We start from the raw sequence: 16,237 nt of genomic DNA, 5'->3' as shown, positions 1-16,237 counted from the left end.
CCATCCAACATGCTGCGCACCCCCCATCGTGCTCCATCCTCCATGCTGCGCACTCCCCATTGTGCTCCATCCCCCATGCTGCACACTCCCAAACGTGCTCCATCCCCCATGCTGCGCACTCCCAAACGTGCTCCATCCCCTATGCTGCGCACTCCCCATCGTGCTCCATCCACCATGCTGCGCACCCCCCATCGTGCTCCATCCCCCATGCTGCGCACTCCCCATCGTGCTCCATCCCCCATGCTGTGCACCCCCCATCGTGCTCCACAGTCACACATCAGACAGTATACACGCACACATCTGATCGCATACACTCACACCCCACTTCTGCCTGTGCCCTCCGGTGTGCGGTCCCAGCAGCTGTGCTGCACGCAGTGCTCCTCTGCCTTCTGCCGACACGCACACACCCGATCGCATACACGCACACACCCGATCGCATACACGCACACACCCGATCGCATACACGCACACACCCGATCGCATACACGCACACACCCGATCGCATACACGCGCACACCCGATCGCATACACGCGCACACCCGATCGCATACACGCGCACACACACATTGACGATATTGCACATACACACACTGACGATATTGCACATACGCGCTCACACTCACAACATCCGGAGATACCACATGCTTCTGGCCATGTGATCCTCCGGCAGGTCCTGGAAGGTCACTGCACGCACAGTATCGCCGCCGAGAAGCAAGCGATATCACTGGATGTTGTGAGTGTGTGGATGCGATCTGATGTGTGTGTGAGAGTGAGTGTGATCTGATGTGTGTGTGTGTGTCTGTTCTTATGTGTGTGCGTGTTCCGCCGCTGCAGGACCTTGATGCGCTCACCTGGGACCCGGTGTACGCTGGTAACTATGCTACACAATATTACTCGATGTGTACCATGGTTACCAGCGTAGCCCGCCCCCCACTCGCACGGGGGCCCACACCAGCGTACTGCGGCAACCCCAGGAATGCGAGGGTATGTGTCGGCTGGGTTGGCGGCGTACGCTGATGTGGGCTCCCGGGGGTAAAGCACTCACCTGGGAGTCGGGGCTCCGTGTCGTTTCGGGGAATGCGTGCGGGGGGCGGGGCCAGAGCGAGCGTGCAATGCGTGAGGGGGGCGGGGCGTGGCCGAGTTACCAATGCGTGCAGGGGGCCGGGGCGAGAGGCCAATCCGTGTGGGGGCGGAGCCTGGGCGAGCGGCCAATCCGTGCGGGGGGCTGAGCCAAGGCGAGCGGCCAATGAGACTCTTGTAGCGGTAAGGACACAATTTTGGAGCAAGACAGACAGACAGAATAAGGCAATTATATATATATAGATATATATATATACATATATATCACACACTACAGTTCACAAGGTTGGGGTCACCCAAGCAATTTTGCCTTTCATGACAAATCATACGTTTATTTATCAAATGAGTTCCACTATGGTTAGAAAATATAGTCCAGACATTGACTAGGTTAGAAACAATGATTTTTACTTGAAATAATTTTCTCCTTCAAACTTTGCTTTCGTGAAAGAATGCTGCCTTTGTAGAAATTACAGCTTTGCAGACCTTTTGGCGTTCTAGCTGTTAATTTCATAAGGTAATCTGGAGATATTTCACCCCATGCTTCCAGAAGACCCTCCCACAAGTTGGATTGGCTTGATAATCACTTTTTGTGAACCATACGGTCAAGCTGCTCCCACAACATTTCAATAGGGTTGAGATCTGGTGACTGGGTTGGCCACTCTATTACAGATAGAATACCAGCTGCCTGCTTCTTCCCTAAATAGTTCATGCATAATTTGGAGGTGTGCTTTGGGTCATTCTCCTGTTGTAGGTTGAAATTGGCTTCAATCAAGCGCTGTCCACAGGGTATGGCATAGCGTTGCAAATTGGAGTGATAGCCTTCTGTATTCAAAATCACTTTTACCTTGTACAAATCTCCTACTTTACCAGCACCAAAGCAACCTCAGACCATCACATTACCTCCACCATGCTTGACAGATGGTGTCAGGAACTCTTCCAGCATCTTGTCAGTTGTTCTGCGTCTCGCAGCAGCTGCAAAAGCAAACATGATTCTAGGGTGTATAAAAAGAGAGATTAGATCCCGTGATCCCAACGTATTGTTACCCCTCTATAAATCACTTGTAAGGCCACATCTGGACTATGGGATCCAGTTTTGGGCTCCACATTTTAAAAAAGGACATTCAGAAATTAGTCAGTTCAAAGGCGGGCAACTAGACTACTACAAGGAATGGAAGGCCTCCTATATGATGACAGGTTAAAAAAGTTAGATATGTTTAGCTTAGAAAAAAAGACGTCTCAGAGGAGATCTCATTTATATGTATAAATACATGTGTGGTAAATATAAAGGACTGGCACATGACTTATTTCTTCCAAAGACAATACTAAGGACCAGGGGGCACTCTCTGCGAGTGGAAGAAAAAGCGATTCCGACAGCTAAATAGGAAAGGGTTCTTTACAGTTAGCGCAGTCAGACTGGAATGCCCTACCACAAGAGGTAGTAATGGCAGATACTGTAACAGCTTTTAAAAAAGGGCTGGATGATTTCCTCAGTACACAAAACATTATTGGTTATAAATGACTTAGGGCGGCTTTGCACACTACGACATCGCAGGTGCGATGTCGGTGGGGTCAAATTGAAAGTGACGCACTTCCGGCATCGCATGCGACATCGCAGTGTGTAAAGCCTAGATGATACGATTTACGAGCGCAAAATCGTCGTAATCGTATCATCGCTGCAGCGTCGGCGTAATCCATAATTACGCTGGTGCGACGGTCCGATGTGGTTCCTCGTTCCTGCGGCAGCACACATCGCTGTGTGTGAAGTCGCAGGAGCGAGGAACATCTCCTACCGGCGTCACTGCGGCTTCCGTAGGATATGCGGAAGGAAGGAGGTGGGCAGGATGTTTACATCCTGCTCATCTCCGCCGCTATTGGTCGCCTGCCGTGTGACGTCGCTATGACGCCGCATGACCCGCCCCCTTAGGAAGGAGGCGGGGCGACGGGCAGGGCGGGTGAGTGCGTGTGAAGCTGGCGTAGCGATAATTTTCGCTACGCCAGCTATCACATGATATCGTACCTGCGACGGGGTGGGGACTATCGCGTGCGACATCGCAGCATCGGCTTGCGATGTCGCAACGTGCAAAGCCCGCCTTAGTGACCAAATGTAGAACTGGTGGAGGAAGGTTGAACTAGATGGACCTAGGTCTTTTTTCAACCTAAGTAACTATGTAACTATGTAACAAATGTTCTTCTGTAAGATCCAAACACCTCAACTTTCGATTCGTCTTTCGTCTGTCCAGAACACTTTTTCCAATCTTCCTGTGTCCAATGTCTGTGTTCTTTTGCCCATATTAATATTTTCCTTTTATTAGCCAGTCTCAGATATGGGTTTTTCTTTGCCACTCTGCCCTGAAGGCCAGCATCCCGTAGTCGCCTCTTCACTGTAGACGTTGACACTGGCATTTTGTGGATACTATTTAAAGAAGCTGCCAGTTGAGGACCTGTGAGGCATCGATTTCTCAAACTAGAGACTCCAATGTACTTGTTTTGTTGCTCAGTTGTGCAGCGGGGCCTCCCACTTCGCTTTCTACTTTGGTTAGAGCCTGTTTGTGCTCTCCTCTGAAGGGAGTAGTACACGCCGTTGTAGGAAATCTTTAGTTTCTTGGCAATTTCTCGCATGGAATATCCTTCATTTCTAAGAACAAAAATAGACTGTTGAGTTTCACATGAAAGTTCTCTTTTTCTGGCCATTTTGAGCGTTTATTGGAACCAAAAAATGTAATGCTCCAGATTCTCAACTAGCTGAAAGGAAGGTCAATTTTATAGCTTCTCTAATCATTATTATTTTTTTTTTATTATTGTTTATTTATAGAGCACCATTGATTCCATGGTGCTGTACATGAGGGGGTTACATACAGAATACATATACAAGTTACAATAGACAGACTGGTACAGAGGGAAGAGGGCCCTGCCCTTGCGGGCTTACATCCTAAAGGATTTTGGGGAGGAGACAGTAGGTGGGGTGTAGGTGGGGCGGCAGCTCCGCACGGTGGTGGGGCGGCAGCTCCGCACGGTGGTGGGGCGGCAGCTCCGCACGGTGGTGGGGCGGCAGCTCCGCACGGTGGTGGGGCAGTGGCGTCATTGTAGATTATAGGCATTTCTGAACAGATGAGTTTTCAGAGTCCGTTTGAAGTTTGCAAGTGTAGTAGATAGTCTGATGTGTTGAGGCAGTGAGTTCCAGGAGACTGGGGATGCTCGGGAGAAGCCTTGGAGTCGGTTGCATGATGAGCGAATGAGAGAGGAGGAGAGAAGGAGATCTTGGGAGGACCGGAGGTTACGTTTTGGAGTGTAGCGAGATATTAGTTCAGAGATATATGGAGGAGACAGATTATGGATAGCTTTGTAGGTCAGGGTTAGTAGTTTGAATTGGATACGATAGACGATTGGGAGCCAGTGGAGGGTCTTGCAGAGAGGAGAAGCGGGGTGGTATTGAGGAGAGAGGTGGATCATTCGGGCAGCAGAGTTAAGGATGGACTGGAGAGGGGCGAGTGTGTTAGCAGGGAGACCACAGAGGAGGATGTTGCAGTAGTCGATGCGGGAGATTATGAGGGCATGCACTAGCATTTTTGTAGATTGGGGATTGAGGAAAGGGCGGATTCTGGAGATATTTTTGAGTTGAAAACGGCAGGAGGTGGTGAGGTAAAACTGTTTTCAGCTGTGCTAACATACTTGCACAAGGGTTTTCTAAACATCCACTAGCCTTCTAACACAGCAAACACAATGTTTCATTAGAACACTGGAGTGGTGGTTATTGGAAATAGGCCTCTATACACGTATGGAGATATTGCATTAAGAACCAGACGTTTGCAGCTAGAAGTCATTTACCACATTTACAATGTATAAAGTGTGTTTCTGTTTAATGTTAGCTTCATTGAAAAAAAAGTGCTTTCCTTTCAAAAATAAGGAAATATCCAAGTGACGCTAAACTGTTGAACTGTAGTGTATATATTTTATTTATTTTTTTACTAACTGATTAAAACCTGGGAGGGTTGAAACGTCACACAAGATGGGTCACCTACTATTTTTTTGTTTCTTCTAATATTGAATAATTATAAATTAAAAAAATCTGCATTTCAAAAAAAGAGTGCGGTGAATTCTTTTAATTCTTCTCAGTGAGCAGAAACAACACCCTTTCCCTTGCGAACCTGCCTCTGGTGATGTTATTGGGATTGCGCCACTATCTGCACAAGAGGACCAAAAAACCTCAAAATGAGATTGAGTAAATACTTACCCTTCCCAAGTCGGTCACAAATTCTTTATCAAGGGAATTTGAATCATCGGTTGATAGCTCCTCCTTAGCTGCAGAAGTTACTGCCAAAGTGCTACCAGAAATCTCCACTATAATCCAATCCACTCTAAATTCGGCTTTGAAAGGGCTACAGGACAGGCAAGACGAACAAGCGGAGCATACAGTGCCTTGCAAAAATATTCGGCTCCCTTGAATTTTTCAACTTTTTTCCCACATTTCAGGCTTTAAACATAAAGATAAAAAAAAATATTTTTATGGTGAAAAATCAACAATTGGGACACAATTGTGAAGTTGAACAAAATTTATTGCTTATTTTAAACTTTTGTAAAAACTAATAAACTGAAAATTGGGGTGTGCAATATTATTCATCCTATTTACTTTCAGTGCAGCAAATTCACTCCAGAAGATCATTGAGGATCTCTGAATGATCCAATGTTGTCCTAAATGACTGATGATAAATATAATCCACCTGTGTAATGAAGTCTCCATATAAATGCACCTGCTCTGTGCTAGTCTCAGTGTTCTGTTTAAAGCACAGAGAGCATCATGAAGACCAAGGAACACAACGGGCAGGTACATGATATTGTTGTGGAGAAGTTAGCCGGATTTGGCTACAAAAAGATTTCCAAAATTTTAAACATCCCAAGAAACGCTGTGCAATTGATCATTGAAATGGAAGGAGTATCATACCACTGCAAATCTACCAAGACCCGGCCATTCCTCAAAAATTTCATCCTAAACAAGGAGAAGACTGATCAGAGATGCAGCCAAGATGCCCATGATCACTCTAGATGAACTGCAGAGATCTACAGCTGAGGTGAGAGTCTGTCCATAGGACAACAATCAGTCGTACACTGCACACATCTGCCCTTTATGGGAGAGTGGCAAGAAGAAAGCCCTTTCTCAAAGATATCCATAAAAAGTGTTGTTTTAAGTTTGCCACAAGCCACCTGCGAGACACACCAAACATGTGGAAGAAGATGCTCTGGTCAGATGAAACCAAAATCGAACTTTTTGGGCACAATGCCAAATGATATGTGTGGCGTAAAAACAACACAGCTCATCATCCTGAACACATCATCTCCACTATGAAACATGGTGGTGGCAGCATCATGATTTGGGCCTGCTTTTCTTCCGCAGGGACAGGAAAGATGATTAAAATTGATGGGAAGATGGATGGAGCCAAATACAGGACCATTCTTGAAGAAAACCTGTTGGAGTCTGCAAAAGACCTGAGACTGGGACGGAGATTTGTCTTCCAACAAGACAAACCTAAAGCAAAATCTATAATGGAATGGTTTGCAAATAAAAGTATCCAGGTCAAAGTCCAGATTTAAATCCAATTGAGAATCTGTGGAAAGAGCTGATAACTGCTGTTCACAAACGCTCTCCATCCAACCTCATTGAGCTTGAGCTGTTTGCAAAGGAAGAATGGGCAAGAATTTCAATCTCTCGATGTGCAAAACTGATAGAGACATGCCCCAAGCGACTTGCAGCTGTAATCGCAGCAAAAGGTGGCGCTACAAAGTATTAACTTAAAGGGGAATAATAATATTGCACGCCTCAATTTTCATTTATTTATTTTTTTAAAAAGTTTAAAATAAGCAATAAATATCATTCACCTTTAACATTGTGTCTCGCTTGTTTTTGATTCTTCACCATAAAATTTACATTTTTTATCTTTGTTTGAAGCCTGAAATGTGGGAAAAGGTTGAAAAAATTCAAGGGAGCCGAATACTTTTGCAAGGCACTGTAAAACTGAGCTGGAGACAAATGTCTGCTATTGAAGATGATTTCTACATTCATTAGGATAAATTGCTAGCACTAAGGATAACACCATATTGAAAGACCGCATTAAAGATCTTGAGAACCCCTATTGTAGGAACAATCTACGTCTCGTAGGTTTACCAGAATAAATTCAACAGAAGGACTTGAAGACTTTATGTGAGAATTACCTGCCAAAAGCTCTAGGTTTGCTGGAAGGCAGAAAAGTGGAAAGGGCCCACATGGTTTGCCCCCCCTATGGTGACCTCTGATAAGCGAGGTACACGTCGGCCACGTCAAGTCATCATGAACTATGTGGACTTTAATGACATTCAATATTATGCAGGCATATACAAAGCAAGGCCGACCTATGATGCTATGTGACCACAGAGTCCGTGACCAGAAAATGCAGGGCCTTCAGTCCTATCTGTGCTAAACTGCACAAAAGTACTGTCCGTTTCCAACTGAGATATACAGTGGTGGTGATGCTAAAAGAAGGTAATGGCTCTACCCAAACTTTTACATCTCCGGAAAAGGCCGACATCTTTGCTAATAAACTCCTACACTGGAAAAAGTTGACAGGTGAAGTCTACTCCTTTCAGGAAAACGGTCAGAGCTGTTTGCAGAATCCAACAGAACTCTCAAACTGAATCCCGCCAAAAGAATGGCGAGCAGCTACTCCTAAGTGATATATATACTATCATATATCCTTTATATTTAGTTGCGATCAACTTGTTAATTGTGAACCTTTTGAGTCTTATTGGAATACTTAGCTCCATAATGAATTCAGGGCGAAAGTATTGAGGGACTTTTTTTTTTCTTTCAAATTATCGGGTAGAAGTGAAGCCCATGATCGTTTTTGTGTTTTGTGTTTTGTTTTTTTTTCTAGCGAGACAGAGTTGGAATGATGGACTCCAGCTAGGTGAATTTTCCTTGACAGTTATGTTAAATATTTGTCTTGTAGATTTTTTTTTTTTTACTTTTCCTCTTGGTCATCAAACGTTTATCTATGGAAAGTCATTAAAAAGTTGTCACCAGTTAAAATTGATTTTATATGACCATATATATAACTCCCTTTTCAAAATAAGATTATGAAAATTGTCTCTTGGAATGTTAACAGGTTGCATTCCCCTCAAAAACACATGAAGGTCCTTAGACACTTAAAACGCTTCAAGCCAGACATTGCCTTCTTACAAGAGACTCAAGGCCCCTTTACACACTGCAACATCACTAGGGATATCGCTGTAATGTCACCGGTTTGTGACGTAATAGCGACCTCCCCAGTGACATTGCAGTGTGTGACACGCATCAGCAACCTGGCCCCCGCTTTGAGGTTGCTGATCTCGACAAATCTTTCAGGAGCATTTTTTAGGTCCTTTTGTTTCCTGCTGTGCAGCATGCATCGCTGTGTTTGACACCGTTACAAGATCGTTAGCGACTTTTAGAACCCAGCCAGTAGGCATGCTATAGCGTTCCCTACCAGCGAGGTCGTTCTGCAGGTCCAGGATCGCTGGAAAGTCTCTAAACGCTGCTGCGTCGTTGGCCAGATCTGCCTGTTTGACAGCTCACCAGCGACTGTTTACAGACTTTCCAGCGATCCTGGCCAGGTCGGGATCGCTAGAAAGTTTCAGTGTGTAAAGGAGCCTTCATCTTCCTGAGACCAGCTTTGTCAGGATGCATAAATTATGGATGGGCAGTGTATTTGGCTCTCCATCTATCTTTGTAAAGGCAGGGTTTATGATTTTGACTGCTAAACATTTTACGCGTCATCTAGTTAATCTACAAACAGCAAAAGCAGGCTGTTACATTTAACACTATATACACCAAGCAGGGATATTTCTTTGTATAAAGTATACATCCCCAATGTGGGTGATAAATAATTTTTTTAAGCATTTTGAAACTAGACTTCTTCTCGACCCCACACCTAACAGAGTAGTGGGAGGAAATTATAATACGGTTGCGTCTGTCCCTGAAGTTAGGAAGAACATGTCCGCCCTTCCTCAGTTAAACACATCACATGATAGCGTCCTCACTCCTTTACTATCCACATGTGATTTGATTGATTCTTGGACATTTCTTCACCCCAACAATAAACACTCTGTGCATTACTCCATGATAATGACTCCTGGTCCCGTATAGAGTGTATGCTAATCTTCCTGACTTTTTTACGTTAATGCCAATATAGATAACATTGTAATTTTGGACCATGATAATGGAACTGGCAAATGCTCAACCCAAGGGCTCGGAAATCCTTTTGTGATTTCCTAATTAATTTTGCAATGATTCATTCATATCTTCTTTAAAAATATGGTGGCATAACTGATAATGAGATGCATCAAGACCATCCCTCTTTACTTTAGGGAAATTGCCAAATCAGTTTTATGAGGGATAATTATGGCACATGTCTTCTCCCATAAAAAGAGTACTCTAAAATGGTATGGAGAACTATCCGACGAACTTAAAGGGAACCTGTCAGGTGCAATATGCACCCAGAACCATGAGCAGTTATGGGTACATATTGCTTAATCCCTGCCTAACCGTCACAGCATCTAGCAGCATAGATAAAGAGATTTTTCGAAAAAGTATTTCTAAAGATCTTTTATCATATACTAAAGAAGCCAGCAACTAGTCGCAAGGGCGTTACTTCCCCTGGCTATCTGTCCCATTAGCATGTTAGCACGCTCTAGTGGGCGTACTAACATGCTAATGAATGTGCAGTGTCAGAGGTATGGTCACTCTCAACTCTCGGCTGCCACCACTGTTTTTTGGCTCAGTGTGCAAGATCAGAACGTCCCCGTGCTTTTGGTCATTTGCACTACACCAGTTTGAAACCGGGACGCATATACACAGCTTCATAGTATGCAGGGGCGTACTTGCATACTAAGCGGGCCCACTAGCCAGGGGAAGTAACTCCCTTGCCACTAGTCACTGGCCTCATTAGCATATGATAAAAGATCTTTAAAAACACTTTTTTTTTAAAAAAGATCTCTTTATCCATGCTACTATGTAGATGCTGGGATGGTTAGGCAGGGATTAGCAATATGCACTAAGAACTGCTCATGGTTCTGGGTGCATATTGCACCTGAAAGGTTCCCTTTAAGCAAGCATACACCAATTTTTTTTTATTAAATCTTTCACCTATAAATAAGGAAATATGGATGCCAAAGGAATCTGAATTTAATATCTATGCAGACAGGCTGGAGAAATGTTTGTCTAAAAAATGAACTTTACTTTTATAGATGTGGTAAAAAAGTGGGCTGAATGATGACTAATCTAGCCAAAGGGATGAGGCCAATAGAAGGCATCTTTCAATTAAGAGACTCAAATGGGGACATTCACACAAATCCTTAGATAATTAATAATATACCGGGATCGTTTTATTGCGCTCTCTATAAAGACCCCCAAAACTCTGCAACCTTTTCCACCACCCTCCTAGATAATGGTAATATGCCCATTTTCTCTGAAAAACAAATTGTTCTTAAACAGGCCCATCTCTCTGGAAGACATTATAAACACAATCAAAAACTTAGTCATGTAAGGCTACGGGACCTGATGGCGTCACTAATGTATTCTTCAAAATACTTATTTCTGAAATCTCTCCTCTATTGGAATTCAACAAAATCTTACTCTGTGATAGACTTTTTTTCATCGGCTAACATAGCTTATATAAAACTAATACCAAAGATCCACTATTTCAGAACTCTTACAGACCAATTTCTTTAACTCCAACGTTAAAATAATTTCAACAATAATGGCTGATAGACTGGTGTCTATTCTACCCAATCTTATTACACCTTCCCAGGCAAGATTTATTAAAGGGCAGTCAGCAATTATATTCCTCTAAGGATAAGATTAATAAGAAAGATACCGCAGCTTTAGTAACCATAGATGCAGAATAGGCCTTTGACAATATTAAATGGGAGTGGTTATATTTGGTGTTATCTAGACTGTCACTGGCAGGCCCCCTTTTCAACTACCTACACAATCTATACTCCTCCCCTAAGGACCAAATTTACACCCTGTGCTTCCTGTCAAAGCCTTTCCCTTTGGAAAAAGGAATGAGACAAAGTTGTCCATTCTCTACGCTCCTCTTCAACCTGGCAATAGAGCCTCTAGTTCATACTCTATCAAATGCAATTACTTTTATCAGGTATTAAGAAAAGAATAAGGCTACTTTCACACTTGCGTTGAAGGCATCCGTTGCTATCCGTCGCCTTGAGAAATTACGGTAACCGTCGCAGGAAACAGTTTATTCCTCATAGACTTCTATTAGCTACGGATAGCAACGGATGGTCTTGCGTTGCATCCGCCCCCGCATCACTTGTTTTGTCGCTGACCGTCAGTGACCGTCGGGTGGAGGGAATGCTGAATGTAGCGTTTTTTGTTGCTCTAAAAAAACGCATTCCGCAGGATTCTGTTGGGATCCGTTACGAGGCATAATGATTGTCTATGGGACAATGAACGAAGCGGCGGAATCCGCCGACTGATTCCGTCACGTTCTCCTGCGCATGCTCAGCATGTCCAGCAGAGCGATCTAAATCGTATAAAATCACTCCTGGTCTCTCTCCCCCCTCTTCTCTGGTGGCTTCTCTTTTGAAAATGCCGGCCGCTTATTATTCCATTTAATATTCACTACTTCCTTTGCCCATCGGCACCTATGATTGGTTGCAGTCAGACACGCCCCGACGCTGAGTGACAGCTGTCTCACTGCAACCAATCGGTCTATATTGTGCAGTACAATAAATAATTTGAAAAAAACGTCGTGCGGTCCCCCCCAATTTTGATACCAGCCAAGGTAAAGGCACACTGCTGAAGGCTGGTATTCTCAGGATGGGGAGCCCCACGTTATGGGGAGCCCCCCCAGCCTAAAAATATTAGCCAGCAGCCGCCTGGAATTGCCACATCCATTAGATGCTACAGTCCCGGGACTCTACCCGGCTCATTCCGAATTGCCCTGGTGCTGTGGTAATCGGGGTAATAAGGAGTTAATGGCAGCAACCCATAGCTGCCACTAAGTCCTAGGTTAATCATGGCAGGCGTCTATGAGACACCCACAATGATTAACCTGTAAGTGAAAGTAAATAAACACATACAGCCGAAAAAATACTTTATTTGAAATAAAAGATAAACACCCTCTTTCACCACTTTATTAATCTTTCCAGGTCCGGCGTATTCCACACGAGGTCCCGCGACGCCTCCAGCTCTGCTACATGAAGCTGACAGGAGCGGCTGGAGAACACCGCTGCTCCTGTGAGCTCCAGGCAGCAACTAGAGGGAGTCGCGCTGTCAGCGGGGACGTCACTGAGGTAGTGTGTGCGGTGATGATGGGAGCGGTAGTGCCGGTGTGTGTGCGGTGATGATGATGGGGGCGGTAGCGCCTGCGTGTGAGCAGTGCTGATGATGGGGCGGTAATACCTGCATGTGTGCGGTGATGATGGGGGCGGTAGTGCCTGCGTATATGCGGTGATGATGGGTGCGGTAGTGTCAGGGTGTGTGCAGTGATGATGTGGGGGTGGTAGTGAGGGTATGTGCGGGGATGATAGGTGCGGTAGTGCCTGGGTGTGTGCGGGGATGATAGGTGCGGTAGTGCCTGGGTGTGTGCGGTGATGATGATGGGTACGGTAGTGCCGGTGTGTGCGGTGATGATCATGAGTGTGGTAGTGCCGGGATGTGCGGTGATGATGGGGGCTCGCTCGCTCTCTCTCGGCTTAACGCAACACGTTATTTCACAGGAATCCGTTGCCTTTATATCACACTATTTACAACGCATGCGTCACACAATGCATTGTGACAGATGCCGTTCAACGCAAGTGTGAAAGTAGCCTAATACAGACTGCTTTTTTTGCCAATTCTATTATTCTGTTTCTAGCTAACCCTAAACCTATTTATCAAAAATCATCAATCTTATTAATGAATTTGGATTGTATTAAGGATTTAAAATTAAAGTTGTCTGACATAAACTCCCAAAAAATGTTTTAAGCTAATCTGTGCTGTATTGTCATATAAAACACCCCTACGTTATTTTTTTTCTTTTCTAACTTTTGTTCCTCTTGATTTTTCACTTTATTCTCTGCAGCTCTTTGTTTACATTCAGATGCAGCAAACTGACCACTTTACATTCCGCACAACCAAACATGACATGTTTGACTGCCGAACTTCACAGTCACAGTTGACACCACCCAGCCACACTGTCCAGCCCTGCCCTCTGCCTGCCCTCTGCACACTTATTCCCTGTCAGTATTCTGCCCCAGCACCTGACAGATAAATGAGTACTATGTAATGAAAACTATGTATAGCCCCTAATGTGAGTCTATAGGATATATATATATATATATATATATATATATATATATATATATATATATATATATATATATATATATATATATATATATACACACACGCACACACCCCTAGAGTTATATAATATACTAGCTGCAGTACCCGGGTGTTGCCCGGGATAGTAACTGTCTCTCTGTCTCTATCCCAGTCTCTGTCTGTGTCTGTGTCTGCCTCTTTCCTTATCTGTCTGTGTCTCTCTGTCTGTATTTGTATCAGTCTATCTGTCTCCGTCTCTGTGTCTGTCTGTCTCTACCTCTGTCTCTGTCTGTCGGTTTGCCCCGGCCCATCTGTTTGCCCCGGCTGTCTCTTTCCCTGTCTGTGTCTCTCTCTATCAGTCTCCCCACCGACATCTTATTACCTCACACATAAGCTTCTTATACTAACAGTTTATTTTGTTCTTATAGCAACCACTGATAGTTGCCATTAATAACCTGTAGCTCCCACCTCCTTTCAGTTTAATGAAGGCAGGATTTTGGAGAGTAACTGTAAAGTGCGGGGTTAAATTTTCCCATCAAAACATAGTCTAGGACGTTCCCTGAGTCACATGAGGCGTCTGTGCAAAATTTTGTGATTGTAAATGTGACGGTGCGGATTCCTTTAGCGGACATACATACATACATACATACATACATACATACTTACATACATACACTCCGCTTTATATATTAGATTATAAATAACAACATTCATAGGGATTACATATAATGCGCCTTTCTATATATGTGGGTAAGAAGAGCAAAGAGCATACTCCAAGAGCAAATAAATAACAGGAGAAACAGGAGTATAGGTGCTGCAAAAATAATTTATTAGGAGATACTGTGGCAATAAAAACCCTTATGGTTAGAAATAAAGAAAGAAGGAAATACAAGATTTTGTGAAAAGAGGACCCAGGAAAAAAGTTTTGAACTGACAAAATATATGTCCGAACAATAATTTAACAATATAAAATATTGCACAAAGCCCAGATAAATACATAAATACAAAAGTTCGGACATAAATTGCAAAGATAATGCATGTAAGAAGTGCCTATATAAATAGAGGTAAATGTAAACAAAGACTGGATGTGCATTAAAGAGCTAAAGTGCTCATAGTGCAAAAAGACCTTTTAAATAAAGGTGCACATAACAGCAGAGTATATTAGCAATAAAATACAGGCATCAATAGTCAGCAAAATTAAATCCTGGGACCTAGGGAACACCCTACATACGTTTCACATGAGTGAGGTAACCACCAGCTTCATCAGGGGGAAGGAAAAGACAATATTCCCATGATGTGGTGTGTGCTGCTTTAAATCCTCCGCTTAATTACATGATAGCGGTCAGCTGATCACGCACGCATCCACACGCTGCCCCAGCGGAGCATGCGCGCATGGTCACCCTCACCCCGTACCTCAGATCCAGCTGTCCGGGCACTCCACGCATGCGCGGGTGGCATGGAGAAACTATGACGACCGCGCACACGCAGAGGCCCTAAGGACGCCGGAGATAGAGGGCTGGAAGATGACGAGCATGGACGCATGCGCACAGACGGCATGCTATAGTGATGACAAAGTTGCGGACATTTAAAGGGGCTACGAACATACTAAAGCGGAATACCGGCAATAATTAGTTAATAGTTAATACATATAGTTAAAGTGGCAGTTAATCCAGAGGCATAATATGTTTTCATATCCGCAGATACAATAAAGTCCTCAGACGCAGTCATTGCCTTTATATGAAGGGAAGCACACAGATCTCGGTAAGTAGAATAAAGTGAAGAAAATATATCTGGAAATAGAAAAGATTAAATAAAAAGAAAAATTAATAATAGGATAAAATAAAATAACATTAAAAACACATCCAGGAAAAATAAGGGTAAGGAAGGAATGGGGGAAATGAAAAATTATATATATTTATAAGAGATAAACCATAAGACAGAGGCTGAAAAGACAAAAAAAATCGTAGAAATGATGGGGGGGGTGTGGCTTGATGATGGCTGGATAGGACGTGCATGCTGCTAGCTCCCGTCCAGATCCACTCACTATACAGTGTTATTTGGTTCCCTGATGGTTACTGACCTCATGGGGAGACCCAAGAAGGCCCCGGGGCCCGGTACAGAAGCTGATGGTAGCTCCTCTTCCATGGAGCAGTTCCTAGCTTACAGTGCTTCACAGAGCTCCAAGATGGCACCGGCAAAGGGCACAAACAGCTCACCTCAGAGAGAGGCACAGGATTCTAGAGACGCTGCAGGTTCACATGGAGCAGATTCTGAACGTGACATGGGGGATGGTGAAGGTCTCACCCTGAGTGAGATGAGCAGACAGCTTCGCTCTCTTCCCACTAAAAGAGACTTAAGGCCCAGTCACACTAAACAACTTACCAGCGATCCCAACAACGATACAACCTGATAGGGATCGCTGGTAAGTTGCTAGGAGGTCGCTGGTGAGATGTCACACTAAGCGACGCTCCAGCGATCCCACCAGCAACCTGACCTGGCAGGGATCGCTGGAGCGTCGTGGAAGCATGCTGCGCTTGGTAACTAAGGTAAATATCGGGTAACCAACCCGATATTTACCTTGGTTACCAGCGCACACCGCTTAGCGCTGGCTCCCTGCACACCTAGCCACAATACACATCGGGTTAATTACCCGATGTGTACTCTGCTACGTGTGCAGGCAGCAGGCTTCTTCGGACGCTGTTAACCACGGTAAACATCGGTTAACCAAGAAGCTAGCCAAGAAGTTAATTACCCGATGTGTACTGCAGCTACATGTGCAGAGAGCAGGGAGCCGTCACTGACAGCTGAGAGCGGCGGACGCTGGTA

General features: G+C 44.3%; 1 protein-coding gene across 10 annotated transcripts in view; it reads left to right on the top strand.

Annotated features, from left to right (window-relative positions):
* Positions 1–16,237, top strand: part of OSGEPL1 (O-sialoglycoprotein endopeptidase like 1) — a 1,349,050-nt gene that overhangs the window by 30,510 nt on the left and 1,302,303 nt on the right. For 8 of the 10 annotated variants that reach the window (XM_075317740.1, XM_075317747.1, XM_075317749.1 and 5 more), the window contains exon 2: positions 15,112–15,172. The exons of the other annotated variants lie outside the window; for them this stretch is intronic. The gene's annotated coding sequence lies outside the window, so the exon portion shown is untranslated. The remainder of the gene's footprint in view (positions 1–15,111; positions 15,173–16,237) is intronic. 10 annotated transcript variants of the gene reach the window in all.

This window comes from Anomaloglossus baeobatrachus, chromosome 7 (assembly GCF_048569485.1).
Source record: "Anomaloglossus baeobatrachus isolate aAnoBae1 chromosome 7, aAnoBae1.hap1, whole genome shotgun sequence".
NCBI classification, from domain to species: domain Eukaryota; kingdom Metazoa; phylum Chordata; class Amphibia; order Anura; family Aromobatidae; genus Anomaloglossus; species Anomaloglossus baeobatrachus.
The sequence above is the reverse complement of the archived record's forward strand: the minus strand, read 5'-3'. Positions and strand labels throughout refer to the sequence as shown.